This window comes from Phyllostomus discolor, chromosome 4 (genome assembly GCF_004126475.2).
Source record: "Phyllostomus discolor isolate MPI-MPIP mPhyDis1 chromosome 4, mPhyDis1.pri.v3, whole genome shotgun sequence".
Taxonomy (NCBI): Eukaryota; Metazoa; Chordata; class Mammalia; order Chiroptera; family Phyllostomidae; genus Phyllostomus; species Phyllostomus discolor.
Window position 1 is genome coordinate 92598095 of NC_040906.2, and position 20259 is coordinate 92618353.

A 20259-nucleotide genomic window follows, 5' to 3' on the forward strand; every position below is an offset into this window, starting at 1 on the left:
TTTATTTTTATAGATGGGAAAGGAGGGAGAAGAAGAGGGAGAGAAACATACCCATTTGCCTCTCACATGCCCACTACTGGGGACCTGTAACCCAGGCATGTGCCCTGACTGGGAATTGAACCAGTGACCCTTTGGTTCTCAGGCTGGTACTCAATCCACTGAGCAACACCGGCCAGGGCATGGATGCCTTTTATTTCTTTTTCTTGTCTGATAGATGTGGCTAGGATTTCCAGAATTGTATCGAATGAGTGGTGAAAGTGTACATCCATGTCTTGTTCATGTTCTCATGAACATTTTTTATTTTTGCCCTTTGAAAATGATGTTAGCTATAGATTTTTCATATATGGTCTTTATTATTTTGAGGTGTGATCCTTCTATTCCCACTCTGCTGAGAGGTTTTATCATAAATGGATGCTGGATTTTTATCAAATGCTTTTTCTGCATTTAGTGATATAATCATGTGATTTTTGTCTTTCATTTTGTTTATGTGATATATAACATTTATAGATTTGTGAATATTGTAGCAACTTTGCATCACCAGGATAAACCCCACTTGATCATCTTTTTGATTTGTTGTTCAATCTGGTTTGCTAATATTTTGTTGGAGACTTTAGCATCTATATTCATCAGGGATATTGCCTGTAGTTTTCTTTTTTTGTGTCTTTACTTTGTTTTGAAATTAGGATAATACTGGTCTCATAGACCTCAGAAGTCTTCCCTCCTTTTGAATTTTTAGAATGGTTTGAGAACTATTGGTATTAATTCTTTTTTGAGTAATTTGAAAAAGTCTTCCATGAATTCAACTGGTCCAGGACTTTTGTGTGCTGGGAATTTTTTGATTACTGATTCAATCCATTCATTGTTATTGGTCTATTCAGGTTTTCCTCTTCTTCCTATTTTAGTTGTGGCAGATTGCATTTTTGTAGGAATTCATCCATTTCAACCAGGTTGACCAATTTCTTGGTTTATAATTGTTTATAGTAATTTCTTCCAAACCCTTGTATTTCTCCAATATCAGTTGCCTCTTTCATTTCTGATTTTATTTATTTTACTCTTCTCTCTCTTTTTTTATGAATCTGGTTAAAGTCAACCTTGTTTATCTTTTTAAAGAAACAGCTCCTGGATTTATTGATCCCTGGATTATTTTTTTAGTCTCTATTTCATTTAATTCTGCTCTGATCTTGATTATTTCCTTCCTTCTACTTTCTCTTGGATTTGTTTGTTGTGTTCCTCTGGTTCTTGTAGATATAGAGTAGATTGTTTATTTGAGATTTCTCTATCTTCTTTAGGTAGGCTTGTACTGCTATGAACTTTCCCTCTCAGGACTGCTTTCACTGTGTTCCATAAATTTTTGGTTGTTGTGTGTTCATTCTCATTTGTTTCCAGGTATTTTCTGAACTCCTCCTTGATCTCATTGGCTACACATCCATTATTTAATAGCATGCTTTTTAGCCTCCAAGTATTTCAGTGCTTTTGATTTTTTTAATTGAGATTGATTTCTAATTTCATGCCATTGTGACCTGTAAAAAAGCTTGATATGATTTCAATTTTCTTGATTTTGTCCTGACTTGTTTTGTGACCTAACATCTAGTCTGTCTTTGAGAATGATCCATATGTGCTTGAGAAGAATGTATATTTTAATTCTTTGGGGTGAAATGTTATGGAAATATTAATTAAATTCATTTGATTTAGTGTGTTGTTTAATGTTGCCATATCCTTATTGATGTTTTGTATGGAATATCTATCCATTGTTGACAATGTGTTGTTAAAATGCCCTATTATGACAGTATTGTTATCGATATCTTCCTTAAAGCCCACCAAGGTGTATATATATATATATATATATATATATATATATATATGCTCCTGTATTGGGTGCACGTATGTTTATATGGGTTATGTCCTCTTGTTGTATCTATCCCTTTAATATTATGTAGTGACCTTCTTTGTCTCTTTTTATGGTATTAATTTTGAAATATTTTTTGTCAGATATAAGCATTGCTACCCCAGTTTTTTAAATTTATTTTTTGTTTAAAATGATGGAATGATTTTCTCCATCCTTTTACTCTCAGCCTGTGGAAATCTTTTGCTCTGAGGTGGGACTTTTGTAAAGAGCATATATACTGGTTGTGTTTGCTCATCCATTTGGCTACTGTGTCTTTTAACTGAATCATTTAATTTACTTACATTTAAGGTCATTATGGGTAGGTATTTATTGCCATTTTTATATTGTACCTATGTTTTTATCTCTCAATTTATTCTCTTAAGGAAGGTTCTTCAACATTTATTGCAATACTGGTTTGCTGGTAATGAACTCCTTTACCATTATTATTATTATTTTCTTTGGCCTGGAAAGTTAATTATTTGGCCTTCAATTTTAAGTTATAGCCTTGCTAGGTAAAGCAATCTAGACTGCATGTTCTTAATTTTCATCACTCTGAACCTGGCTTCTAGTGTTTCTGTATAAAAATCAGCCAAGATTTTAATGGAGTGTCCTTTTAATGTAACTGGCTCTCTCTCTCTTGCTGCCTTTAAACTTCTCTCTTTGTCTTCAAGCTTTTCCATTTTCATTATGATGTGCCTTGGCATGGATATCTTTGGGTTCATTTTGGTTGGGACTCTGTCCTTCATGAATTTGTATGTCTTTTTCTTTCATCAGGTTAGGGAAGTTTTCTGCCATTGTTTCTTCAAATAGTTTATCTATCCCTCTCTCACACTCATCTCCTTCTGGCACTCCTATGATGTGAAAGTTTTTACACTGGATGTTAACCCAAAGGTCCCTTAGACTTTCTTCATTTCTCTTGTCTCTCTTCCTTTTCATTTTCTTTTTGGGTAAATAATGTCATCTTGTCCTCTAAATCACTGATTCTATTATCTGCTTCATCTAGTTCCCAACCTTTTTGGAACCAGGACTGGTTTCATGGAAGACAATTTTTCCAAGACCAGAGGGAAGGGGATGGTTTTGGGATGATTCAAACACATTACATGAATTGTGCACTTTATTTCTATTATTATTTCATTGTGATATATAGTGAAATAATTATACAACTCACTATAATGCAGAATCAGTGGGAGCCCTGTGTGGGTGAACTCCATTCCATAGAGCTCTCCTGACCACTGCAGATGAGATTAAATCTACCAAGACATGATCTGCTTGGGGAGAAAATGTTGGCCAATATCTCAGAAGAGAAGGGCCTTGAGCACCTCTTTCCCTGAGCTTTTATTGGGTTTAGTTTGCATAGGAATACAAGGCATATAAGTAAAGTGATGAAGACCCTGGCCCATGGGGTTCATGTGTTGTGGATGTGATGAACAAATTCACATGGACTGCAGAAGTCCTGTGGAGAAAAAGGGATGGCAATGACCACTCTCTGAGTGAGAGAGGGCCCAGACCCCTGCCTGGACAGGATTTTGTTGCTTTTCTGGCCACATTACATCAAGGATGGTCCTCACTTACTATGCACAGTTTTGCTTTAGGTGGTTATATTTTACAGAAAACAAAGGAGAGGATGTTGCTAACTGCCTCAAAGAAGAAGGATATTTGCAAATGCAAAGGGAAAAGTGGTTGAACTGGTTACACTCATCCTTGGGAGGTTTAGCATAGATTTCAGGAAGTTACTTTAAAGATATGCAGTAAGCTTTTGCTGCCTCAATTCAGAGTGAGGGAGTTTTAGCAAAAGCAAGCCTCATTGCAGCCTAGGTACAATGCAGGCCTGATTCCCCACAGGAAAACCGGTCCGTGGGTTTGGTTTCTTATTTCCTAACTCACATCTGTTGACTTTCAGATAGGGTTGGGCTACATTCGCCATGCCATGCTAAATGGTTCCCTATAGTAAAGCTCATCAATCATTGCCAAGCAGTAATGATTCAAGGAATAGATAAACTTCAAAGAACTAAAAGGGCTTATTCTGAGTCAGGGTCAGATAGAGTGATGTCAAAGGGCCATAAAACTTTGGGAAACAAACTCATTTTATGCTTGAAGCCTAAACAGATAACATAGATTAATCTAAGGGTATTCTTAGCAAAGCAGGACTCACAGGACTTCATGCATTTTTTTTTCAGGCCTGATTGTGACCAGAAACCACCTGTAATAGTATGGGACTGCACTTCTCCTTATCTGGCATTCTGTCAGGCTTGAGTTAGGCCAGGGAAACAAAGTAGCCAAGACAGTAGGAGTCTTCCTGTAGTGGAATGAGGACTCAGGCTATAAAAAAGCTGAGGGGTAAAGGTCCATCGCCCCTTTTCTATAGTTCCCTAAATCCTTCCCTGATGGTCCCTTCATGACCGTGCCTGTCTTAGGTTGTTCCTCCCTTGAGGAATCTCACCCGTCATTGGCTAACCAGTCAAGCAGGGGGATGATAGAGGGGATAAATTTTTTACTCAGCCTTAGCCATGGGGTGGTTACACCTTCTGAAACCAGGTAGGGTGGCTCCCAACATTCCTGAGCTTGTTTTCCTGCAACTAGACAGTCCCATTTTTGGATGATGAAAGACAGTGACACCTGAAGTGTGTTGCTTATATCCAGTCTATTCTTTAATCTCATTTTGGTTGCTGTCACTACAGAAAACCCTGCTTCATAAAGATACAATGTTGGAAATGGTAGCAGGCTTTTCAATGCTTTTGTGACAATCTCAGAATATTCTGCCTTGACTTCAATCTAGAATGTATGGGGATTTTGAGTTGTCCCAAGCATATTTTTAAGTCCACCATCATTTGCAGTCCCAAGCAGTTGATCCTCTTCTAGTACAAACAAAGTTGGTTCACCTGACGTATTCACAAATGGGTTGTAGATACATTCCTTCCAAGTTCAGGGGTCTTTTGTGGTTTGAAAGTAATGCTCAAACTCTTTTGAAAGCTGAGATATGTGATCAAGCATCAGCTGGGAGAAAGAAGGCCCTGGCTCAGTCTCTTTCAAAATCTCTGCTAATGTTTGAAACATGTCAAAAATCCCAATGCATCCACTTTATCTGCCAACTTGAACACAGTTGTCATTCTCTCCTGAATCTCCCCAGATTGAGTTCATTGAGCAGGTTGCATAAGTCACACAAGTCAGCAAGTTTTACGACCCATTCTGCATCACTGAAATGTGCTGCCAGTGGTGACTATTTTTTCTGAAAGAGATCTCTGGAGCATCTCTCATAACTCAAACACTCTGGCCAGTGATCTACCTTTAGAAAGCCATCTCACTTCTGTGTGTAAGAGGAGACATGTGTGCTCTGCATCCATCATCTCACAGAGCTGTGTGAACAGATGTGAGTTGAGGGCATGTACTTTAATGTGGTTGGTAATTTTAATCACACTCCGTGTGATTAAACGTTAAGTTCAGGTGACATTTTTTATGTAGCCAGCATTTTTCTATGGATGACACAGTGGGTAGAATCACATTCAGAAGTGAACTTTTTGACCTGAGTAGTGAAACCGGAAAGCTGCCCAGTTATGGCAGCCACTCTACATATACTGACACACTGACCAGTTCAGTGTTCTTCATATGTAATCATTCAAAGACATAAATTGTTCTGCAGCTGAGGTGTTGGTTGGCAACAAAGTGCACATACTCCTGAAAAATGTATCATACAAAAACAAACGTTGCTCCCTTATTGCCAACATCAGTAGACTTGTCAACCTGGATTGCATACCCCAGTGACTCATTAATCCTCTCAAACAATTGTGCCTCAGTATTCTCTGCTATTTCATCAATTCATCTACTTATGGTGCTAGTCAAAAAAGGAACACATGCCACCTTTTTTAAATTGTAGCCTCTCCAAAAGTTCACAACAAACGTCCTTATCATCAGGCAGGATCAACACTTCACTAGTAGTAAAGGGTTTCTTAGCCTTAGCAATGCAGTTAGCCACTAAGAATGATACTTTCAGTGCAGATACATTTGATGAAGGGGTGACCTTCAATAATTGCTTCTATTCTTTGTGTTCACATTTTTTTCTTTTGAAAACTACAAAGCCTTATCTTTTAATGCAGAGAGCTTGGTCTCCCTGTGGTAAAGTAGTTTTGCAGGTTTCATGGCTTCATTGGATAACTGGTCACCACATCTTATACAAAGCAGGTTTGGAAAATGTGAAATACCTATTGCAATGAACCCATAATTTAAGTAAGATTCTTGGTATTTTCTTTAAAATGCAGCTTTTTTTTTGTGGGCAGTCTTAGAGTCTTTTGCTGTCTCATCATTGGATCTTTCTTCTTTTTCAAAGAGGCTCTCCAATTATATTTGTGTTTCACTCATTTTGGCTAGGGTTAGTTTGTGGGCTTATCAAAAATTTGACTGAGACAAGTTTGTACTACAGGAAAGAGGCACAGATGGAAGTGGTACATAAAACAATGGGCAGGTCACACATGGACTAAAATAAGTGTCAGATTTTCACTTAAAGCCTGCTACCAGATGCAACTGTACAATTGAAGTACATCAACTCACTTGCCACTGTAAAGCCTGCCACCATATGCAGTTTTTCACTTGCCACTCACTGATGGGGTTTTGATATGAATCTGTAAGCAATTAGTTTATTATGGTCTCTGTGATGTCAAACCTTTCTGCTAATGATTATTTGTATTTATAGCCACTTCCCAGTGCTAGCATAACCACCTCAGTTCCACCTCAGACCAGCAGGAATTAGATTCTCATAAGAAGTGGGCAACCTAGATCCCATGCATGTGCTGTTCACAGTAGGGTGCATACTCCTGTGAGAATCTAATGCCACCACTGATCTGACAGGAGGAGGAGCTCAGGTGATAATGTGAATGATGGCACACATCTGTAATACAGATGAAGCTTCACTCACCCTCCTGCCACTCACCTCCTGTTGTGTGGCCTAGTTCCTTACAGGGCACAGACTGGCGCCAGTCTTTGGCCCAGGGCTTGGGGACCCCTGATCCAACCTGTTGATTCCTTCAAGGAAATTCTTCATTTCAGATATTGTAATTTGCATTTATGACTGGTTCTTATTTATGGTTTCTGTATCCTTTTTAATGCTTGCTATATCTTTATTTAAGTTCTTGCTGAGATCATCCAACCCTCCCCTAAAATCTTTGAGCATCCTTATAACTATTATTTTAAACTCTGCATCTGGTATTTGTGTTGTTTCCATTTCATCTATATCTGCTAATTATTTTTGTGGGGATTTCTGTTGTTATTTTACTTGGGACATTTTCTTCTGGTTGTTGCCCTAGTTAATCTCTGTGTGTTAGGTAGGTGTGCTATATCTCCTGAACCTGCTTTTATTATTTTTATGATAAAGGTGTCTTGCTTTAATCAGTTGCATAATCCTTCAGAATCCCTGAACTCCATGGTCCAATAATTTTTGTGTGTGTGTGTGTTCTGTATCCCACTTGTTGTGGTGATATCTTGTATGCTGTTGGCTGTTTTGTTGGTAGAGTTATTCCTTCAGTCTGGGCAGCTATAAGAGTAACCTACAAGCTCTGTGTGTGAGATGCTGTGCAGTTGTTACCCCCAGATGAAGCATTACCAGCAAGGTCTGGAACATGCAGAAATCCCCTTCTGGGAGTACTAATCATGTGGCTAGTTTGAGCTTGGGTGTGGTTTGGAGCCCATCACTGATTTTTTCTGGGTCCAGTTTCATGGGGTTCAGATATATATATCACTATCAGACATTGTGTATAACCAGCCCTAGGTACTCTCTCTCTATAGCTACCATGCTGCATGCTGCTTGTGTCTGTGTTTACTAGACCTTCATTTGCATGTGAGGGCTCAGTTTATGTAAAAGAGTCAGCTTTTTTCTGCTTGGAATTGGTGGCAGCCCTGTAAAGAGCCAAGGCTCCCTGAGGTCAGCCTGCCCCTTTCAGCTGCTCTGCTCCTCCCTGATGTTACTGGGTCTTCCTCCTGAGCCTTTTGATGAGGGTCTGCACAATGAACCAGGCCTGTCAATACAGGGCTAGCAGGTTTCCCACTTCATTGGTTGTACAGTCTGTAGGTCACTCAGTGAGGAGAGAGTAGCCCTTACTGAAAGCCAACCCCTCAGTCTTTTTCAGAGATTTGGGCACTTGCCTCCTCAGGGAGGCTCACTGCAGGTTCAGGTTGGGTACATTCAGCTTTCCCCTTTGCAGGAGTGAGTTCAGCAGCTCTGAACTTTAGAGGATAGATTAAAAGAGCCTCCCATTGGGGCTGGAGCTAGAATAGACCACAAGTGGGTGCTAAGCTCAGTTTTATCCGAAAACCTTAGTAGGAGGCTAAACTCTGCTCCATTCTCAGGCAATATGCCAAAGTCCCCATTCTGAGTTTCTTTTTCTTGAACCCCTGGAAATGCTCCCAGTGGGGGAATCTAGGACTTCACAGGGCTGTTCTGGAGAGTTTCCCCTTTGCACATGGTACCTGCCACCCTGTAGGAGCGAGGTGGGCACTCCTTTTTTTTTCCCCAGTGGGGTTTGTCTCATCACAAAATATCCCAGCAGCTCAACTCTCACCCATGTAACACCCAGCCAACAGACTCATAGGAGATACAGTGCAGATTTCTTTGCTCTGTGCAGCACCTGGCCTGCCTGCAACCCAAGCCAGGTGGGGCCCCTTGTTGCACAAATTTCTGATCTGTCTGCCCAGCTGGTCTCATTGGGAAAGGACCTGAAGACACAGCAGGGTTTGGCAATGCTGAGACTATTTCAAAATGTCTTTAAAAAATTCAGCTCTGCTAGGCTTCCCTCTCCAGCCACCTGGGTGCCACCCACACACTTGTGAAGGAGAGGAACCAGTACTTTTTTCCAAGCCACTTAGTAAGTTCTCAGTTTTGGTCTCCACCCCATGCCTCCCCAGAAGTCAGATATCCCTTTTATGCCACCGCTCTCTGCCACCCTCAGAGGCCCTATTGTAGCAGCATGGTTTCTCCTGTGCTCTGAACTCATGTAGTGAACTCTTCAGTCTGGCACCAAAACCATAGAAGTATTTCACACTAAATTTGGGATCTCTGATTTTCACTGGTATGGTGGAATCACACTACTTCCTGCTGCCAGAGACTTCTAAGTCTCCTCTTTCCATCTCCATTGTTGTGAGCTGGGAATTGCTAGTTGCAAATGACTCCACAGTTCTAAGGGGAGGGAGCTCAGCTGCTTTTTCAATTCAGTCACTCAGTTAGCAGAACAGCTGCACATTGGGTCCTTGACCATTCACATTACATTTTCTCTTATCAGTCTCTATGCAGTACCCATACCACTCAACTGAGTCACTGTCTGAGTCTCTGTGTAAAAGTTTCCCAAGGAACAGAATGTCTCTGAAAGTCACTGCTGGCTGAAGGCTGTAGGTGTTTCTGAAAGACCCTGTGTGGCAACCTGGTCCCTTTAGCAGTCTGAGCCCCTGTCCTGAGCTTTCTCCAGTTGGGCACCTCAGCAATGGAAGTGCTGCATGCTGTGAGCCTATAGCCTGAGTCTCACAGTCTCAGTGGATTCCCCCAAATTTCGCCTGATAGACAACACACAGTCTCCTCTTCCCATCTCTGTGGATGAGGGTTGGGGAACCCTGTGTGAAATTAAGGGCCCTGGCTCCTCAGAGTGGGGAGGCTGCTTCAAAGGTGCAATTTCTGACTGCTCTCTCAGCTGCAACAAGGCCATGCAAGGGGTCTTTCCCTTTCCACCTATAAACCCCTTTTACTGGACTCTACAAAACTTCTCCTATACTCCTTGGTTTTAAAACTTCATATAAGCAAAGATTCACTTGATTTTTCAGATTGGATGTTGGAAGTTCAGCTGAAAATCTGGATGGGGGCAGGAACAATTGGATTCAGCTTCTACCCACTCAGCTGCCATCTGAGTAGGTTCAGCCATTTTAATAATAGGCATTCTGACATAAACCAGTCAGAGAGAGACAAGTACCATATGATTTCACTTATATGTGGAATCTAATGAACAAAATAAACTAGCAAACAAAATAGAAACAGGCTGACAGAAACAGAGAATACACCAACAGCTGTCAGAGGAGGGAGGTGTTGGGGGACTGGGTGAAAAAGATGAAGGGGTTAAACAAAAGAAAAATCATAGACAGACAAAGGTATGGTGATTACCAGAAGGAAAAAGGGGTGGGGAAGATAGAAAAGGGTAAAGAAAGGATAAGTGGTGATGAAAGGAGACTTGACTTGGGGTGGTGAACACACAATACAATATACTGTTGATGTACCATAGAATCGTATACCTGAAACCTATATAATTTAATTAACTAATGTAACTCCAATACTTTCAATAAAAAATAAAAGTTAGGAGTCTTAATTTTTTAAAATAGTGCATCTAAGTCTTCTCAGATGACCATGACACTGTAAAGATGGTCACAGTCCTTCAAAATGAGGAATATATTTTGAAGCAATGTCCATGTCACATGGTACTGTGTACCTGAATATTGGAAGCCACCAAGATGTGAACTAAGGGGTGGAAACAGACTCTTACAACTGCCTTAGTGATCCAGGGGTGACTCTTCTTTCTTGGTTCTATAGCTCTAGGTTTTATTGCAATAAGTATTCTGATTCCCAGTAATCAGGGGAAAGGACACTTCTACTGGGGAAAGTAGCAATATTTTCACTAAACTTAAAGTTGTAAATGGTGACTCTGACTGTTTTAGCTCAGTGGTTGGACATCATCCTGCAGACCAAAAGGTTACCAGTTCCATTCCCGTTCAAGGCATATACCTGGGTTGTGGGCTAGGTCTTGGGATGGGAACGTGTGAGAGGTGACAGATCAATGTTTCTTTCACATGTTAATATTTCTCTCCCTCTTTTTCTCCCTCCCTTCTCTTCTCTCTGAAAAATAAATAAAATCTTAAAAGAATAAAGTTACAAATGGTGACAGGATCCTTGTGCCAGTTCAAGAAGAGAGTCACTATACTGGCAGAGGAAATTAAACCTGATTATTCTGCTGATACATAAGGGCAAAGAGGGGTATTTCTTGAGTTCAGGAGAATCATAGGTATGTGGGCTTGGGGGGTACAGAAGGGTTTTGTTTTTTTTTTTGCCACTTCTATGCTTAGTATTATCTGTACATGTGGATTTTTAGCAGCTGTCATTCACCAAGGGTGCCAAGAGCAGGGCCTCTTGGGTTTCACTGTCTGTGTTACCTCACAATACAAGCCAAGAAATGGTGAGGAGAATCTAGAATGGATGGTAGAGAAAGCAGATAATAAACATCAGTTGTTTAGCAAAGGGGTATAAAACTTGTCCCTCCATCTCTCCTTCAGTTTCATGTTTACATATTCTTCTAATAAATTTTTCATGACCACTGCTTCAAAGAATCAGTGACAGGATGAAGTGAACTTAACATGTAATGTGAGTGGATCTGACTACACTGTAGCAAATTTTTCTTTGTGCTTACTCTTGTTTCCTCTCCCTTACAATTTCATTGCATATCAGCCTACTTTCTTCTGACAACACCTGCCTTTTTTCCCCCTAACAACTGACTTTGCCTTCTGAAGCTTACTTTATTTGTTTGTATAGAAGGTCAGCAGTATCAGCAAATCATGTGCCTGTTGCTCAAGTGATTCTTCAAACAGCAAAAAGGAGCTGGTGTATGAGTACCCCATGCTCCTTGTGGCTCAGTGTGCGTGAGTTTGATGCTAGTCTCACACTGGCTGTCAGCTTCTTTAGGACTTGAAGCTCATAATCCACAGTAACAGCTGACTGGTAGTATGCCCTGTTCCTACCTTCCTTCCTCTCTGTGTTGAACTTTTACATTCAGCTATTGGAATTTTCTTCAATTTTTATATCAATTACTTGTAGTAGAATCCTTCTATCAATGTTTGCTTCTGGGGGAACCAAACAAGGACACTAAATGTTTGATAAGCTTCCAAAAGTAGCCTTCTTGTGTTCCAAGTCCTTGGTTTTCATACTCCCTTTTTTTCTCAAATCATATAAAGACAGAAATGATGGCTTGATCACCGAAGAATAAAAATAGAGAGGGTGGCTGGTGACTGATGTAAAAGAATCAAGACAGAGAATCATTACTCTTGCTGCCCACACCTATTTTTGGTCTCTCAGCCTTGTTTTCTGAACACAACTTCACCCTGCATGTCCTCCTGCTAGTTACCTCCTCTAGCCCATTCTCGATAGCACCTTAGTCTCCTAAAATGTCATTACAAATGTTCCAAGCATGTGTTCTCTGCCTTCAGGAAGGCAGAGAAAAAGAAAGAGTGGTCATTTTAGATATATCTCCCTCTATTCTTGCCATCTTGATGACATTTCTTATTGCCAGTGTTTATTTTTTATGAGTCCATACATTATTCAGGTGCACAAGTATTTTCTCTAGAAGTAACCCAGGAATGGCCAGTTGCCTTATAAAATCCTATGAGAGAAATATTATTCCCATTGCTATTTTTTAAATTAGGCATTTTTTATTTAGCAAAGTCACTGATTTTAATCTAATCTTCTTCAATTTTGCAACTTGAGTTCTTAGCCATAAAATTACCATCCTTTTTAAATAAATTTTGTGTATGAAGAAACAAAATTTTTGTCTTGGTGGCTTATGTGCATGTCCCATTTCAAACTCCATGTCTGTTTCTTTACCTTTCCTTACATATACTCCTTCTCCTCTTACCTGCTCATTCTTTCTGTCCCGCTTTCCTTCCTCTATTGTTACAGAACACACAACAAGGGGGGCCTGGGATGATATACTATTATTGAAAGAAGGCCCCGGGTCCGTTATGTCCGCCACCAGAGGAAAGACGTCTCTCAATGCCAGAGATTCGTGAAAAGGAAAGGAAATGTTTATTTAATGCTATACTAACTTAAAGTAGTGACCTAATGTCTTTATCAAAATAATCCTAAAGTCCCTTAAAACACCCACAAACACGCAATCCTTCCTTCCTTCCCCCTTTGCCCAGTCCAGACTACTGTATCTCAAGAAAGGAAATAGAAGTCCATGGCTTAGGCAGTCCTCTGGTTTTTCCCAGTTAGTACTCCATCTCGACTGGGAGACCTCCCTGGATTCCCGGCACCCTCAGCTGAGTCGCTGGGATCTCTGCTAAAACCAGGTGGTGGTTCCCCCTTCTAAAGCTGTGGGGGTCCCCACTCTGCCAGGCCACGTGGTTCTCTTCTCCAGGGCTGTGCATGGCTCTCCTTCTCAGGGCTGCGCTTGGCTCTCCTTCTTAAAGCAGCATGGTTCTCTCTCAATGGCTGCACATGGCTCTTCTCCCTAAAGCAGCATGGTTCTCTCTCAATGGCTGCACATGGCTCTTCTCCCTAAAGCAGCATGGTTCTCTCCCAAGGGCCGTGATCTTCTCTGCACCTCCACAGCCACATGGTTCTCCTTTTCTATGGCTGCCAAATCTGGGTTTTAAATCCACAGGGCCAATCTTCCTCTGCAGCCTCATTTCCGACTCCTCCCACACTCGGCTTCACATGCCAGAACTCTTATCCTTCCAGCTTTACTGCGCTGCCATCATGAGTTTGGGCAGGCGTGGCCCCATGTCCTGGAGCCAATCCTCTCAGCTCCCACGCAGGCGCTGTAACGCAGGGGACCCGCCCCCCCAGTTACATCTAGGTGGGGAAGTTACTTCTGGGTGGGAAAGTTACTTCTGTTCCCCTGTCTTAGAGCTGATCACAGCTACTTAACATATCTATGCAACCAGCCAAAGGCTATAGATATGTTAAATGACCAACCCAGAGGTTAGCTGCAAGGCTGTTGCTATGCAAAACAGCTCTCAATGGCTCTGCTGCATTTGTCCCTTCCCCCAACCCACACCCTGGGCGGGGGGGATGGAGACATCTCAAAATCTCCTGGACACCTTAAGTTCTGGACCCCATTTCAAATGCCTATTTGGGGCCCCCCTCTTGGCTGCACCCTGTAACACTATCTATATGTAGAAGAGAAAACTGCCTTCTAAATTCCATATTTCTGAGGTTTGATTGAACACTATTGAGAATATCCTTAAGCAATTATACATCATTTAGTTTCTAAAGCCACTGCCCACAGAACTCACTTCCATTGCTCATGAACACTGAACAGAACACTGTCCATTGCCCATGAGGAAAGTGATAAGCAGCCTCAGTGAAACCCCTTTCTTCCCTGTGACCCCAGTGATTACAGCCTTCTAGTGTCTCAGCCTCTTTTATGGCCAAGCAATCAATATGTCCTAGTCACTGCAACTGTAAAGGTCCCCTTTTACTCTATGATTGATATTCATTAATATTACTGGGAAATAGTTTTCCAGACAACTCGAAGACATAAATATGTACTAGAGGCATATGTGTGAATGTCAATGCTCACATTTTAGGGTGCTTTCTTGCCCAAGTGACATTGGAAGTGAACTAGCAGAATCTCTACTGGCTGTGTTCATATTAACTCATTCACCTTTCAAATGAGCCTGAGGCTCTTGTACAATGGGAGCAGCTAGTACACAGAAGGTCGAACTGGGAATGGCCCACCACAGTACTTTGTGAATTGGCTTGGCATGTGCAGGGTGAGGGTGAGGGGGATGGCAGGGACATGTACTCATATTTTTTAGGATACTTTAGTTTTTTACAATAAATTTAAAATGTTTAGTTTGATTTTATTAATTTTTAAAATAAATATAAGCATAATTGGGATCATTTACATGATTATCTTGTGACCCAGTGCTGGTATATTCAATGTCTATATTCAAACACATGTTTGGTAGAATGAGTGTTAGTCAGTACTATTTTCTTTGTTTCAGGCTAAAATCCAACTAAACATCAGTAGAGTGAAGACAACTTGGTGGTAAATATTCTTTATTTTTCCTAATTAAAATCAACCACTATGCAAAACTTATGCAAGCATTCCAAAAATGGAAAGTCAAAAAATAATCAAGTAATTACCTAGCACTGAGTACTATTGCCATATTCAAGACAAACTAAAAAAAAAAAATCTTGTAATCAGAGTTGTACACATATTGAGAATAACATTTTCTGTTCCCAAACAACATCATGACCATGTTAATTAACACTGATACAAATAATTTTACAGTTTTGTGGTTTTTAATATTTTCAGTTGTAAAATGTCAATAAACATGACACTTTAAGTATAGTTAGATGGTATTTTAGTTAAAAAATTCAAATAAACACTAGAGGTCTAAGTGATTTTATTTTTTTCTTTAAAAAAGGATTTATACATTATTTACATCTAAAATAAAATAAAGGACCTAAAATAAGAGAGCTGTGATTTTTTCCCTTTCAAGCTTCTCATAGATCACTTCTTAGGTAGCCAAGTAGGTGTATGTTACTTTAAATGTCAAAGGGTGGAGGATTTCCACATCTACAAAATACTGAACAACCAAAAAGTCTCAGATTCAGAAGGAAAGAGCAAGTGAAGGGAGTAGTGTTGACAGTTTGGAGGAGAATGAAAGGTCATACATGGGAGAGACTCAGAACAAATTACACTCACTCGGTTACCTTCTGAACCCCTGCAACTACGTGCCAGGGTCTTTTCTGAGAATTGGGAACAGAACAATAAACAGGACAGAAGAAATGACAGTTTTTACAGACCTAACACACTACTTAGAGTCATTGTGGGGATGTAGACAATAAAAAGGTATACATATATCTATTATTTGAAGTCCGGGAATGATAGGTGCTGAGGGGAAAACAAAGCAGGATGTTCATTTTCTGTTTCATGAAACAGTGGCAGACATATAATAGACAATCAGTAAATATTGTTTCCTTTATGAATGACTGATGCCAAAAATTTCCAACTATCGGCACATACTGATCCCAAACTCCAAATGTATGGGTTTGAAACTGTGTTTTATGTGGTACTTGTTGTATTTCACTTTCTATAATTTATATTTACTGAATGCCTTTTCTATGCCTGACATTGTTCTAGACATGGCATTGTTCACTACAGTGTATAGTGCACAATGTAGCTCATATTCCAGGAACATAGACTGTTAATACAATAATTAAGCAAATTATGTAATATACTTTATGAAGTGAAATAAAATCAGGCTTGGGTGTGTTAGGTGTGGGAGTTATAACTTCAAGTGCTGTCAAAGAAGCTCCTTTTTTTCTTAGAAGTTGACATTAGAGTAATACTTAAAGTAGGTAAGAAACAAGCCATGTACATATTTGAAGAATCTGGGTAGAAAGTATGGCAAGGACAAGAGACATGAGATGGAAGTGTGTCTGGTGAACTCATTGAACAGAAATGGGAGCATTGTGGCTCAAGGTGTTTGAAAAAGGAAAAGATTAATAAGAGATAATACCAGAAGGCTATTGCTTGGGATACCAACTCTGTTGTCAGGGAAAGGGAGAGAGAGAGAGAGAGAGAGAGAGAGGGAGAAAGAAATGGGGAGAGAGACCACACTGAATTATAGACCTCACTGTCTATAAATATACTCAAGACTCCCTTCAGGATTTGCCCTGTGATTATCAGGAGAAGAGTAGGCCAAGAGATACATGATAATTAGGTAGGGAAAGGAAAGCAAGACCTCATGATGCTGAGCAGTGCAGAGGAAAGTCGAAAGGTGACACACTGCAAACCAGTATTTGAAGGGTATAAATTGAAAAGAGGCCACTAACATTTGTTCACTAAAACTCTTAGGATTTAAAAAGGTTTGTAATTTTTGTCCAGAGCAGTAAAATATTGAAGACATTTTACTGGTGTTAGGGATCAACAAACTTTTTCCATAAATGACTATTAGGTAAGTATTTCAGGCTTTTGGGGCCATATGATCTCTGTTATAACTATTCAACTCTATCATTATAGCTGAAAGCAGCCATAAAAAATATGTAAATAAATGAAAATGGCTAAGTTCCAATAAAACTTTCTTTACAAAAACAGGTAATAAACTGGACTTGACCTGTAGACCATAGGTTGATGCCTCCCAACAAAGTTTTCCTGGAAGTGTAAAACATTAATAAATTCTTTTGTTAGTTAAGATTTTAAACTTTTGTACTAAGTGAACTATTCATCGTAGGCTGTTTGATTTTCTCATCTGAGGACATTGGAGGGCATCTGAAAGACTTAGCTTTTACTCTGAAAAAGATAGGAAGCCATTGGAAGACTACTAACATGCAGTGTTACTGTTACAGAACACAACAAGGGGGGCCTGGGTTGATATACTATTATTGAAAGAAGGCCCCAGGTCCGTTATGTCCGCTGCCCTAGGAAAGACGTCTCTCAATGCCAGCGATTCATGAAAAGGAAAGGAAACGTTTATTTAATGCTATACAAACTTAAAGTAGTGACCTAATGTCTTCACCAAAATCCCAAAGTCCCTAAAAACACCCACAAACACACAGTCCTTCCTTCCTTCCCTCTTTGCCCAGTCCAGAGTACCGTATCTCAGGAAAGGAAATAGAAGTCCATGGCTTAGGTAGTCCTCTGGTTCTTCCCAGTTAGTACTTGATCTCGACTGGGAGACCTCCCTGGGTTCCCGGCACCCTCGGCTGAGTCGCCAGGATCTCTGCTAAAACCAGGTGGTGGTTCCCCCTTCTAAAGCTGTGGGGGTCCCACTCTGTCAGGCCGCGTGGTTTTCTCTTCAGGGCTCCACGTGGTTCTCTCTCTCTCAGGGCTGCGGGAGTCTCCACTCCATCAAGTCCACGTGGCTCTCCTCCTCAGGGCTGCACATGGCTCTCCTTCTCCCTAAAGCAGCATGGTTCTCTTTTCTAAAGCAGTATGGTTCTCCTCTCTCTCTCAGGGTTGCACATGGTTCCCCTCCTCTCAAAGGCCACCAAATCTGGGTTTTAAATCCCCGCGGCCAATCTTCCTCTGCAGCCTCATTTCCGACTCCTCCCACACTCACCAGAACTCATGTCCTTCCAGCCTTACTGGGCTGCCATCATGAGTCTGGGCAGACGTGGCCCCATGTCCTGGAGCCAATCCTCTCTGAGCTCCCACGCAGGCGCTGTAATGCAGGGGACCCACCCCCCCAGTTACATCTAGGTGGGGAAGTTACTTCTGGGTGGGAAAGTTACTTCTGTTCCCCTGTCTTAGAGCTGATCACAGCTACTTAACATATCTATGCAACCAGCCAAAGGCTATAGATATGTTAAATGACCAACCCAGAGGTTAGCTGCAAGGCTGTTGCTATGCAAAACAGCTCTCAATGGCTCTGCTGCATTTGTCCCTTCCCCCAACCCACACCCTGGGGTGGGGGATGGAGACATCTCAAAATCTCCTGGATGCCTTAAGTTCTGGACCCCATTTCAAATGCCTATTTGGGGCCCCCCTCTTGGCTGCACCCTGTAACATTACTGAATTTCATTGTCATGAATTGAGAATAGGTTGTAGGGAGAAAGGTTGAAACATGGATAATTGATGCATGGGTCACCGGCCAGCAGTGATCACGGAACGCTGCGGATGGCTCAACGAAAACACGCGAGAAAAAACATGCACAGAGACAAAGTAGTTTCTGTGGAGAAGTAGGGACGAAATGGCCACTCCCTCTAGTGAGGAGCGCGCTGATTTACCGTCCAAACCTGCTTTTATTGGGCTCATTTTGCATAATAATTCAAGTACAGTACTCATTAAAGGAAGTGAGGAACTATAGAAAACAAGGAACTCTGCCGGTCTATTTTGAGTCAGGGTCTAAGAGCTGTAAGACTTTGAGGAACAAACTAACTTCCTCCTTGGATCCCTCTCATTCAACTGAGAGCATTCTAAACAAAGAAGGTTTCATAGTAATTTACCTGTTCTTTCTTAGACCTGCTCCAGGGGAATCCGCCCTTTTCAGCACAGAGCTGCACCACCCTGCCATTGTTTCAGGCTTAGGTGGAGCAAGGTAACTAAGGCAACCAAGAGTAAGGAGATTTTCTCCCAGACGATGAGAACTCAGGCTATGTCAAAGCCGAGGAGCAAGGGTCCATCACCCGCTTTTGCTGCAGCCCCCAAAGTCCTTCTTTTGGGGGGCCTCCCAAGTGATCATGCCTGTCATGGTCTTGGGGAATCTTACCCGTCTTTGGCTAACCGACCAAGCTTTTTGGGGTTCAGTTATGAATAAAACAGCAGAAGCAGTGTTCCTGCCAGGGAGATAAGCTTTTGTCTCCTAGCTGGCTTACGGTTCCAAGGGCGTTCCCTTAGTCTTAGCCTAGGTGGGGGTTTCAGCTTCTGATACCAGTCAGGGCGGTTCCCAAGAGATAATGATTAAGAAGTTATTTCAGTAACCCAGGTGTTATGAGTTGAATTGCATATCCCAAAAGATATTGAAGTCATAGTACCCAGTACCTCAGAATATAACCTTATTTGGAAATAAGGTATTTACAGAGGTAATCAAGATACAGTGAGGTCATTAAGGTGAGGACTAACCCAATATGATTCATGTTCTTGTAAAAAGGAAAAGTTTGTACACAGGCTTGTACACAGGGAGAACACCATTGAAGATAAAGACATATTTTTACTTAATTCCATGGCAATGTTGAGCTTTAAACTTGTAAATGAAACAGCTCAATTTACCAATTTTTTAATGCCCAAAACTATCCAAACATTATGAGGCTGGTGTGTGTGAGTGAGTGTGTGTGTATTCGTGTATTGTGTAGTAATTTTATCTTCAAATTATGCAGATGAGAGCAGGAAGAACAATTTCACCAATATAAATAACAACCATTTTTTCAGTGCTTTTTATGATAGGAGTTTTTTTCTAAATGTTTTATATATATCATTGTATTTAATCTTCATAGCACTGTTAAATAAAACAGGCTTTATGATTCTTCTATTTTACATATGAGCACTCTGATTCTCAGAGAGTTTAAGTAGTTTGCCTAAGCTAGTAAGTGGAAGAATCAAGATTAATGTCCACTTGTCAGAGTCCATAGGCCAAAGTCTGACCCTCTAAGCAATACTGCTGAAAAGACTTTGATAGCTAAAATGCCCATGGTAGTCTAAAGGTGGACACTAGTGATTTTGGATTTCCAACCACTTTTGAATTACACCGCAGAACTTAACCGAAGAAACTTCCAGATGGTACAGCAGATCTCATCTTTTGTTTAGTTTGTGTTCTGGGTATTGTCCTCTGTTACCCACATAAGGTATAGCAGAGATGTTCCCATAGGAGTTTGCTCATCCTCTATAGCCTCCCAAATTATGCCATCAGCCTGATCATGATGCAAATATTCATGGCACCCTCTCTTTCTTGGACCATTACAGTAGGCTCCCAATGCCATTTCTGAGATTCTAAAGTCTCTTCCATTTGACCTAAAAACTCTAGAAAAAGGTATTTGAACATCACTTAACAAGCTACAGACCCTTGCAACAGATTGTTTGATCCTCATAATAAAGCTATGTTGCTCATTTTACAGAGAGCAAAATAAAGTTCACAGAAGTTAAGTAGTATTCCTTCATTAATTCAATAAATAAGTGGTACAACAGGAATAAAAA